The following is a 9,306-nucleotide window of genomic DNA, read 5'->3' as shown; positions in this document are numbered from 1 at the left end:
CCCTGATCTAGAAGAATGGACCTAGGTTATTTTCTTATTCAGGCTATGGGGACAGTTAATCCTCGACTTACAACACTTCACTTAGTGACTGTTCAAAGTGACAACGGCCCTGAAAGAAGTGACTTATGGCTGTTTTTCACACTTACGACCATCACAGCCTCCCCATGGGTCACCTGATCAAAATTCAGACTTTTAGCAACTGGTTCATATTTGTGACGGTCGCAGTGTCCCGGGGTCATGTGATCCCCTTTTGTGACCTTCTGACAGGCAAAGTCAAGGCGGAAGAAGCCAGATGCGCTTAACAGCTGTTTCACTCGCTTCGACCCTGGCAGTGATTCACTTAACCGCTGTGGCAAGTAAGGTCGTAAAAGGGGGGGGGCAAAACTCACTTAACCGATGTCTCAACAGAAACACTCAAAACGGTTGTCGTACGTCGAGGATTTACCTGCGATATTTTAACTTTGTGTTGTTTTAATCTTTGAGTGACGATGTCTTGTTTGTTTTATAACTTGCCAGCCGCCCAGAATCGCAGGGGTAGGCCACCTTGGCTCTTTTAGGACTGGTGGACTTCAACTCCCAGAATTCCTCAGCTAGCCATGCTGAGGGGAAAGGCAAGGGTTTCCATACTGAGCCATGCTGGCTCAGGAATTCTGGGAGTTGAAGTCCACCAGTCCTAAAAGAGCCAAGGTGGCCTACCCCTGACCTTGTAGGAGAGACGGACGGCAAAATAATAACAATTGATCGATCAGTGCCAACACTCGTTTTGTGACGAAAGGCGTACCCCAACATCTGACCTCCTCAGATCCTGCAGCCTCCGTCAACCACTTTAAAAAGAGACTGGACCACCGTTGGTCCGAAATGGTACAGGGTTTCCTGCCTGAGCAAGAGGTTGGACTAGAAGACCTTCAAGGTCCCTTCTGACTCTGTGATTCTACTCCAACCCCTTTGCCTTTTTCTTTTCATTTTAAGAAAGAGAGAGAAGGAGGTTTGGGGTCAACTGCACCACCATTTTTTGGCTCAGGGCCCCTGACGGGGAAAAAAACATGTCGATCGTTGCTAGGGGGGTGGGGGTGGACGACAGGTAAATCTATACTTCCAGAAAGAAGTTTTAAAGACGGAGAAGCCGCTCATCACGGGGAGAGGAAATGACACGGCTTCTTCCTAGCTTGCACAGGCTTGGCTCTCAGCTGGCCAGGAAGTGGTGTGAGTAACAGCTTGCCCACAACGACAAAAGCTTTTTGAGCTCTTGGGGAGTCTGCAAGATTGGGACCGGCAGAAACGGGGAGCTGCAGGCTGGCATCAACCCTTGGGGTGACCCCAGGGTGTAAGTTTTGGCCACTTTGAAGGCTTCGGACAGAGGGCTTTCAAGCATGTATAGAAAAAGGTAAAGGTAAAGGTAACCCCGCACAGGCGTGCTAGTCGTTTCCGACTCTAGGGGCCGGTGCTCATCTCCGTTTCAAAGCCGAAGAGCCAGCACTTGTCCGAGGACATCTCCATGGTCATCTGGCCGGCATGACTAGACGCCAAAGGCGCACGGAACGCTGTTACCTTCCCACCGTAGCGGTCCCTATTTTTCTACTTGCGTATTTTACGTGCTTTCGAACTGCTAGGTTGGCAGAAGCTGGGACGAGTAACAGGCGCTCACTCTGTTACGCGGCACTCGGGATTCGACCCGCCAAACTGCCGACCTTCTGATCGACAAGCTCAGCGCCCTAACCCACTGAGTCACGGCGTCCCATGTATAGAGGGCAGGTCTTTTTCTGACTTTGCTTGTCAGAAGGACGCAAAAGGGGATCGCGTGACTCTGGGACACTGCAACCGTCATAAATATGGGTCAGTTGCCAAGCGCCTGAATTTTGACCACGTGACCATGGGGAGGCTGCAACGGTCGTTAAGTGTGAAAAATGGTCATAAGTCACTTTTTTCAGTGCCGTTGTAACTTCGGTCACTAAACGAATTGTTGTAAGTTGAGGATTACCTGCATTTCCTGGCCCATCGAGAACCCTGGAGGGGAAGCTGAATAAAACTGGGGTGGGAGCCAAAACGAAGTTTAAAAATAGCTTCAAGCATTTGCTGTATAAACTCTATCGGCAAACATTCCTGCCGGCTGGCCATTGAGGGATGTAAACAGTATCCGGAAGAAAAGGCGCACCTCCATAAAATGGACCATTTCATGAGGACGGCAGCAGAACAGATCCGCAGATCTTGTCTGTAAAGCCATTTACTCTCTGGAGAACTTGTGATTCAGTTGCAGACTCAGATCACGCTGAATGCCAATTCCCAGATCCTTATGTAGTTTTAGGGTGCAGAATCGCTCAGTTTGCAGAGTTTCGAAGTCACTTTAAGATAGGTGGACTTCAACTCCCAGAATTCCCCAGCCAGCCTGCCTAACCCTAACCCAAGACAGCTGGCTGGGGGATTCTGGGAGTTGAAGGAAAGGAAAGGAAAAGAAAAGGCAAAAGGAAAAAGGAAAGTCCAAATTTGGGGTGAGTAATTCCCAGTGCTTTCTCCACCCTCGTCCTGCGAGAATTACATCAGTGTTTGTTTGCAAGCTTTGCTCTAAGCCAAGAGAAGAATTTATGGCCGTGCCAGCAAGACCAGCCACAGTGGAGCAGGGGGTGGGGTGTACAAACAGCCACAAGATTGAGCAATTCTGCTCCCAGCACCGAGCAGAAGCGTGCAAGAGAGTCGGCCGGTCCCTCTCCCGCCGCGTTTGGCACGCTCGCCTCGAGCAGGAGGAGGGTGAGGCAGCTTAGCCAAGAGATGGAATAGATGCTGGCTTGTTCCTGCTATCGGAAGGCAAAAGGTGCATCAGGATGGCTTAAGCAGCCAGGAGAAATTGCTCAGAGAACTACAGGTCTCTCTCCCGCACCTCGGAAATACACCGGTCTCATCTCTTTCGCTCCCCAACCCCGGGAGAGGAAAGGAATCACTTCTATAGGGAGGGATGGACGAGAGATTGGGTGGTCACCCAATTCCAAAAAGGGCCTTTGGCTTGCCAACCAGCGACTAGAATTGGTACCTTTGTGCCTTTGGGGACTTTGGGGTGGAAAGTGTCAATCCACACCCGGATTAGTGCATTAGTTGATCTCCGTCAACATGAATGTCACTCCCAATGGGCAGCCTGATGGCCAAACACTTTCAAAGCCCAAGCCGGGGGTGGTCCATCCATCAAACTGAGCAGCATCCCGTCCCAGCAGAGAAGAGTCATGGCCACCCAGAAACGGAGGCCGAGCTGGGTTCAAGCCCACCAACGTTCATTATACGAAGCTCTGAACAACCGAGTCACGAGGTGGTTGATGGAAAAAGCACCCATCTTTTGCTAATGGGCACCAGGAGGATTTGAAAGCTGAGTAAGGCCCAGAATGCCGGGCCTTAATTCCAGAAGCCAAGAAAGAGTTTGATGGACATTGGCGGGGGGGAGAGGTGTTGCAATGAAGAGATTTAGGGTGTAAAAATCAATGTGGATGAAATGACCAGAATTCCCCAGCCAGTGACCAACTCCCAGAATTCCCCAGCCAGCATGCCTTAAGATGTATGGACTTCAACTCCCAGAATCCCCCAGCCAGCATACTTTAAGATGTATGGACTTCAACTCCCAGAATTACCCAACCAGCACGCTTTAAGACACGGGTGTCAAACTCGATCACGTCATGTGACATATCGTGATGTCTCACAACGTTTTTTTGTCTTTGCAGAGCCAGGATGGGCATGGCCTGTGCATGATGCATCTGGCCTGCAGGCCTCCAGTTTGACATCCCTGCTTTAAGACATATGGACTTTCAACTCCCAGAATTCCCCCAGCTGGCATGCTTTAAAATGTATGGACTTCAACTCCCACAATCCCCTAGTCGACATGACTTAAGACTTATGGACTTCAATTCCCAGAATCTCTCGCTCAGCCGGCATACCACATCTTCCACTCTATCAGGAGTCAGAAAGACGAGGGCCGTTTTTGCCTTCCCAGCCACCCCCTGCCAATTGTGCAGCCAGCTCCCACCCACCTGCCAAATCTAATTCCCCCAAGCTGTTTCCCTTCGGGCTTCTCCCACTGTGGCTCACATCAGCAGCTTCTGAGTGGCTTTGATGTGGATCAGGGATGGAAAGTGACTAAGACCCCCAGCGGGTCAGCAGAAAAACTACACAAGCCTCTCTTCTTGACCCAGCCAAGAACAAGATCTCCAGATCTCCTGCCAAAGGTGTTCTGGGACCTCATCGGGGACGACCGGGTCATCGTCTGGAGTGAGTCTTCTTCTTCCCACCCACCTCATTGCCATGGCCAGAGGTGCTATTGGATCCAGATGTGGACTGACCACCACACCCCCCCAGGAGCCTGTAAAACTATCTGGATGGGCTGACACCACCCCCACCCCCCCTTAACCTCAGGGCCTTCCCCAGTGCATTGAACTGCGCTTTTCAAAGTCTGGATTTGTCCGTCTCTTTGATACTCACTGATGTCAGATCTCTGATCTCACAAGGGGTTGTGATTCACAGCAGCGGGGGGGGGGATGGGGGGGTGGGGAAATGGAATTTTGGTGTTGTACTTCCAGGAGGGCGAGAGGGAACTGCAAATCCTCTGTGGGTGATACAGGTAGCTCTCAAATTATAACCATTCGTTTAGTGACGGTTTAAAGTTGCAAAGGCACCGGAAAAAGTGGCTTTATAATTTTTTTTTTCTTGTGCCTGTCTTCAGCAGGGGAGGCACCCCCATTTGCACCACTCCAGTGACACCCCCCCCCCCGTCCCCAGGACACAGGTGAACCTCCAAGTGTCCTCAACGACCCTCTAAAAGAAGGCAAACGATCAGCTGGCTGCAAGGAGTATAAATCCTTCCGTTCCCCACCATCCAGTCGGAGCTGAAGAAGCTTCTTGGACAAAGGAGAACCAAAAAGTCCAGTTGCCTCTTGGAAAAAAAAGCACCTTTGGGACAGCCAGGATCTGGATGACTGAGAATCTCCACAGACATTGAAACCTCATGTTTTTCTTTCAAGGCTGATTTTAAATGATGGGGGGGGGGGTTATAATCCAGAGCAGTGTTTCCCAACCTGTGCAATTGGAAGCTGTGAGGACTTCAATTCCCAGAACTGAATTCTGGGAGTTGAAGTCCGCACCTCTTCGAACTGCACAGGTTGAGGAACATGGAGGCTTTTCTGGGCTCTCGAATAAAAAACCTTAAGACTTAAGTTTTAAACCTTCTCTCTCTCTCTTCTAGCTTTTTTTCCCTTGGAGAATTCACTCCTTTAGTCCTGCAGACAGAGCATCTCCTGAAGAGGAGAAAAATAAGGGGGCATCTTTCTTCAGGAGAGGCGACAGGGGTCGTGGGTTCAAGGGGGTCTTGGATTCAGGTTTTGCCTCTTGGGAAGCCCCAGCCCGCCGTGCGAAAGGTGGCCGGTGCACAGTAGCCTTCTCCTGGCCCTTGGAGGCCCCCTTTGTGTGTCAGTGTAAGATGTGTGTGCGGTAGCTGCTTCGGCTGACCCATCCGGAAGGCATTTCCTGCTGACACCAGCAACGAGGGGGTGAAAGTTGGAGAACTTGAAAAGAATTTGCAAACCACAATTCATCGTTCCCAGGCCGAGGAGAGGCCGAGCCGTGGATGATCCCTGACCCAGGCATGGGAAGGGGCTGGGGGCCCAGCCCCCCCCTCTCCCCTAAGGAAAGCTTGGTCATAAAGGTTGGAAAAGTGATCCGGAGTTCTGTCTGGTCTGGTGACCTCCAAGGAAACCATTAGAGTCCTCTCTGGCCAGGGTGGGTGGGGGACGGTTGAGACACCCCGAAAGACTGTAAAGACTGGGGAGGAGGGTCAGTTAAGAGCAGGATGAGCTCAGTTCGAATCCTCCTTTGGCCACAAAGCTCAATGGGTCTTCTCGAGGGAAACCCTCTTCTTCAAAACTGGTCTACCTTGCAGGGCTGTTGGGCTAGGCCAGGAGGGATGGGAGAGAAATACTGGCCTAAGAGAGGTAGGAGAGTTTGAAAGAAAAGGGCATCCAGGTTCCTGGGCAGGTTTAAAGAAACCAGGATGGGAAGGCTTGTAGGCCCAGCTCTGGGTGGCTAAATGATAAAAAAAAGAATTAAAAACCCAGGAAAAAGAACTTAACTCAAACAATAATAAAAAAGAGAGAAATAACACAAAGTAATGTAGCAGCCAAGATCACTCATTATACAATTAATAATTATTATTCAATGTGATTGGATAATATAAGAGCAAGTTTGGTGTAGTGGTTAAGACTCCAGGCTAGAAAATGGGAAACGGTGAATTCTAGTCCTGCTTTAAACATGAAAGAGGGCTAGGTGACTTGGGGCCACTCACCAGGAGACGGGGAGTTCTAGTTTTGCCTTAGGCACGAAAACTGGCTGGGCGACTTTGGGCCAATCGCCAGGAGACAGGGAGTTCTAGTCTCGCCTTATCCATGAAAGCCAACTGGGTGACTTTGGATTAATCACCGGGAGACTGTTGAGTTCTAGTTCTGCCTTAGGCACGAAAACTGGCTGGGTGACTTTGGGCCAATCAGCTGAAGATGGTGAGTTCTAGTCCTATCTTAGCCATGAAAGCCAGATGGGTGACCTTGGGCAACTTTCTCCCTGTCAGTCAGACCTACCTCACAGGGTTGTTTTGGGGAACATAGGAAGAGGAAGGAATATTAGGTGTATTTGCCAGCTTGAGTTACTTGTTAAAAAAAATAACAAAAGCAGGACATAAATAAACAACAAGAACATGGTTTCAAGAGAAACCTAACAAGTCAGATTTGCTTAGGAACTTAGCTGCCTTCACCGGAGGTGTTGAACCCAAGGCTGGAGTCTGTCAATCAGAGATGTTGTGGGGGCTGATGCCTGCTGATTAGGGTTGGACTAGCTGATCTCTGAGGTTCCTTCTGATGTTCTCAGATTCAGCGGAAACAAATATGGACTTATCAAACAATTCGTTCCAGCGGAACTGAGTCATTTTCAAAATAGCCCGTGGGTGAATCTCTGCAAATGTCATTTTTACTTCAGGCATGGGAAACCTTTAACGCATCAATGGCTGCTGGTGTTTGGTCATGCATATGGCCACATTAATGCACGTGCGCGCGCGCATGCACAAACACGGAAAAGCTCCTCTCTCATCTCTCTGACACTTCTTCCTCAATTGCACTGCTGTTTGGGCTGTGTTTCTCAGCTTGGCCGCTTTAAGATGAGTGGACTCCAATTCCCAGAATAACTGGCTGGGGAATTCTGGGAGTTGAAGTCCACCCATCTTAAAGCATGATGGCTGGGGAATTCTGGGAGTTGAAGTCCACCCATCTTAAAGCATGATGGCTGGGGAATTTTGGGAGGTGAAGTCCACGCATCTTAAAGCATGATGGCTGGGGAATTCTGGGAGTTGAAGTCCACGCATCTTAAAGTTGTTGAGGTTGAGAAAGACAAGCCTAAAGAACCATCTCTTTTGTTATACTCAACCATGGCTATAATTTCCTATATCCAAATGTTGTTGGAAAAGCACACATGGGTTTGATCTCCTCTGCTTTGCATTTCTCGTTTCATCGCTTGCCTGGTGACTTAACTGTTGGTGGTTTCCATCTCGTTAAGATTTAATGCTGGCCACTGACCGAAATAAAGGAACTTAAAAGCTGTGAGTGAAAGCACGGGAAGAATTCAAAACGGGAGGAGCTTCTGCAGGCCACGCAGGGCCTCTTCCGGACATATTTCAATCGAACAACGAAGGTCTGAAGTGGGTCGGGACCCAGCCCAAATCCCCTAAAAACCCTGATCTGAGGATGATGGGGAGATGGTCTCCAGCACTGTGGTTTCGCCCACCTCGTCCCAAGCTTTGGTGGCCCTCCTACTGCTGAGAATCGGGTGGTCTTTGAATGTTCCTTCTCAAAGAATGGATGGATCCGTTTGTCTTCTCGAGTTGCAAACTGTTAGCCCTGCCTGGGGCGCTCTAGAAGGCCTCCACCCTCTGCTACATGTCTGATCTCAAGAGGGAGACGGCATCTTTGGAGTCACCACCCAAGACGCTGGAGAATGGGGTCAGGAACGGGTTCCTGGCTGTCCTCCAAAGAGCTGTCAGAGGAGAAAGGAGCCCCAGAAGTTACAATCCAGACCCGGCCACATCTATGATGCATCCAGCCCAGCCTAGGAACAGATCTCCCCCCAACCTGCCACCTCCCCCCCACCCCCGTGCCGGATTTCCCCCAGGGTCAGGGCTAGTGGTAGAGGCCACTGAGGAGGCTGGAGGGAGCTATGCCTGAGTGGAATGAGGTCACGAAGAAGACATTTCGGTTCCATGCAGCCCACGGAACATGGTGGCCACCAAAAGAAATGGATACAGAGACTGTGGCGATGGAGGATTCATGCATTCATTTCATTCATTTATTGGATTTTTATACCGCCTTTCTCCCGAAGGACTCAGGGCGGTGAACAGGGCATATAAATAGGCTTACAAAAGTTAAAAAAGATTAAATAAATTGCCCAGTTAAAACAATCAATGTAAAAACCCATAAAAACCCTGACATTCCCCCATCAGGCCAGGCCAGCTTGTTCGAACAGATGGGTCTTTAACCGACGGAAGGAGCGGAGATCCGGTGCCATCCGGAGCTCCACCGGCAGTTGATTCCATAAAGCCGGGGCGCCCACAGAGAAGGCCCTCCCCCTGGGGGCCACCAGCCGACATTCTCTGACCGGAGGCACCCTGAGGAGGCCCTCTCTGTGGGAACGCACAGGGCGGAGGGGAGTTGACGCCGGCAGCAGGTGGTCTCTGGGAGACCACCTGCTGAATGATGGGAGAAGAGATCTGGGTTTCTGAAGAAGGACTGTGTGGGACGGTGGACAAGTTGTGGGGAGAGGAGAACACACCGCCGAGGAACACTCTTGAGAAAAGTGATCGGCATGGCCACCTCCTGATCCTCACCATGCAACATTGAACATGGAAGTCCCAAAGATGTTTTTTTTCACCAGGCGACTGAACTTCACGAGTCCAGTTGCCTCGTGAAAAAAGGACCTCTGGGACAACCATGGCCTGGATGACTGAGAATCTCCATAGACATGGAACATGGAACAATAGAGTCGGAATGGACCTTGCATGTCTTCTAGTCCAGCCCCCTTCCCACGGCTGGAGACCCTATACCAGGGGTAGGCAACCTCGGCTCTTTTACGACTCATGGACTTCAACTCCCAGAATTCCTGAGTCAGCATAGCTGACTCAGGAATTCTGGGAGTTGAAGTCCATGAGTCGTAAAAGAGCCGAGGTTGCCTACCCGTCCTATACCATTCCAGACTTTCTTTGGGCTTGATGGGATGGATACATGTCATCATAGAAAGAATAACAGA

Source organism: Vipera ursinii (assembly GCF_947247035.1).
Source record: "Vipera ursinii genome assembly, chromosome: 9".
Lineage (NCBI taxonomy): Eukaryota > Metazoa > Chordata > Lepidosauria > Squamata > Viperidae > Vipera > Vipera ursinii.
The sequence above is the reverse complement of the archived record's forward strand: the minus strand, read 5'-3'. Positions refer to the sequence as shown.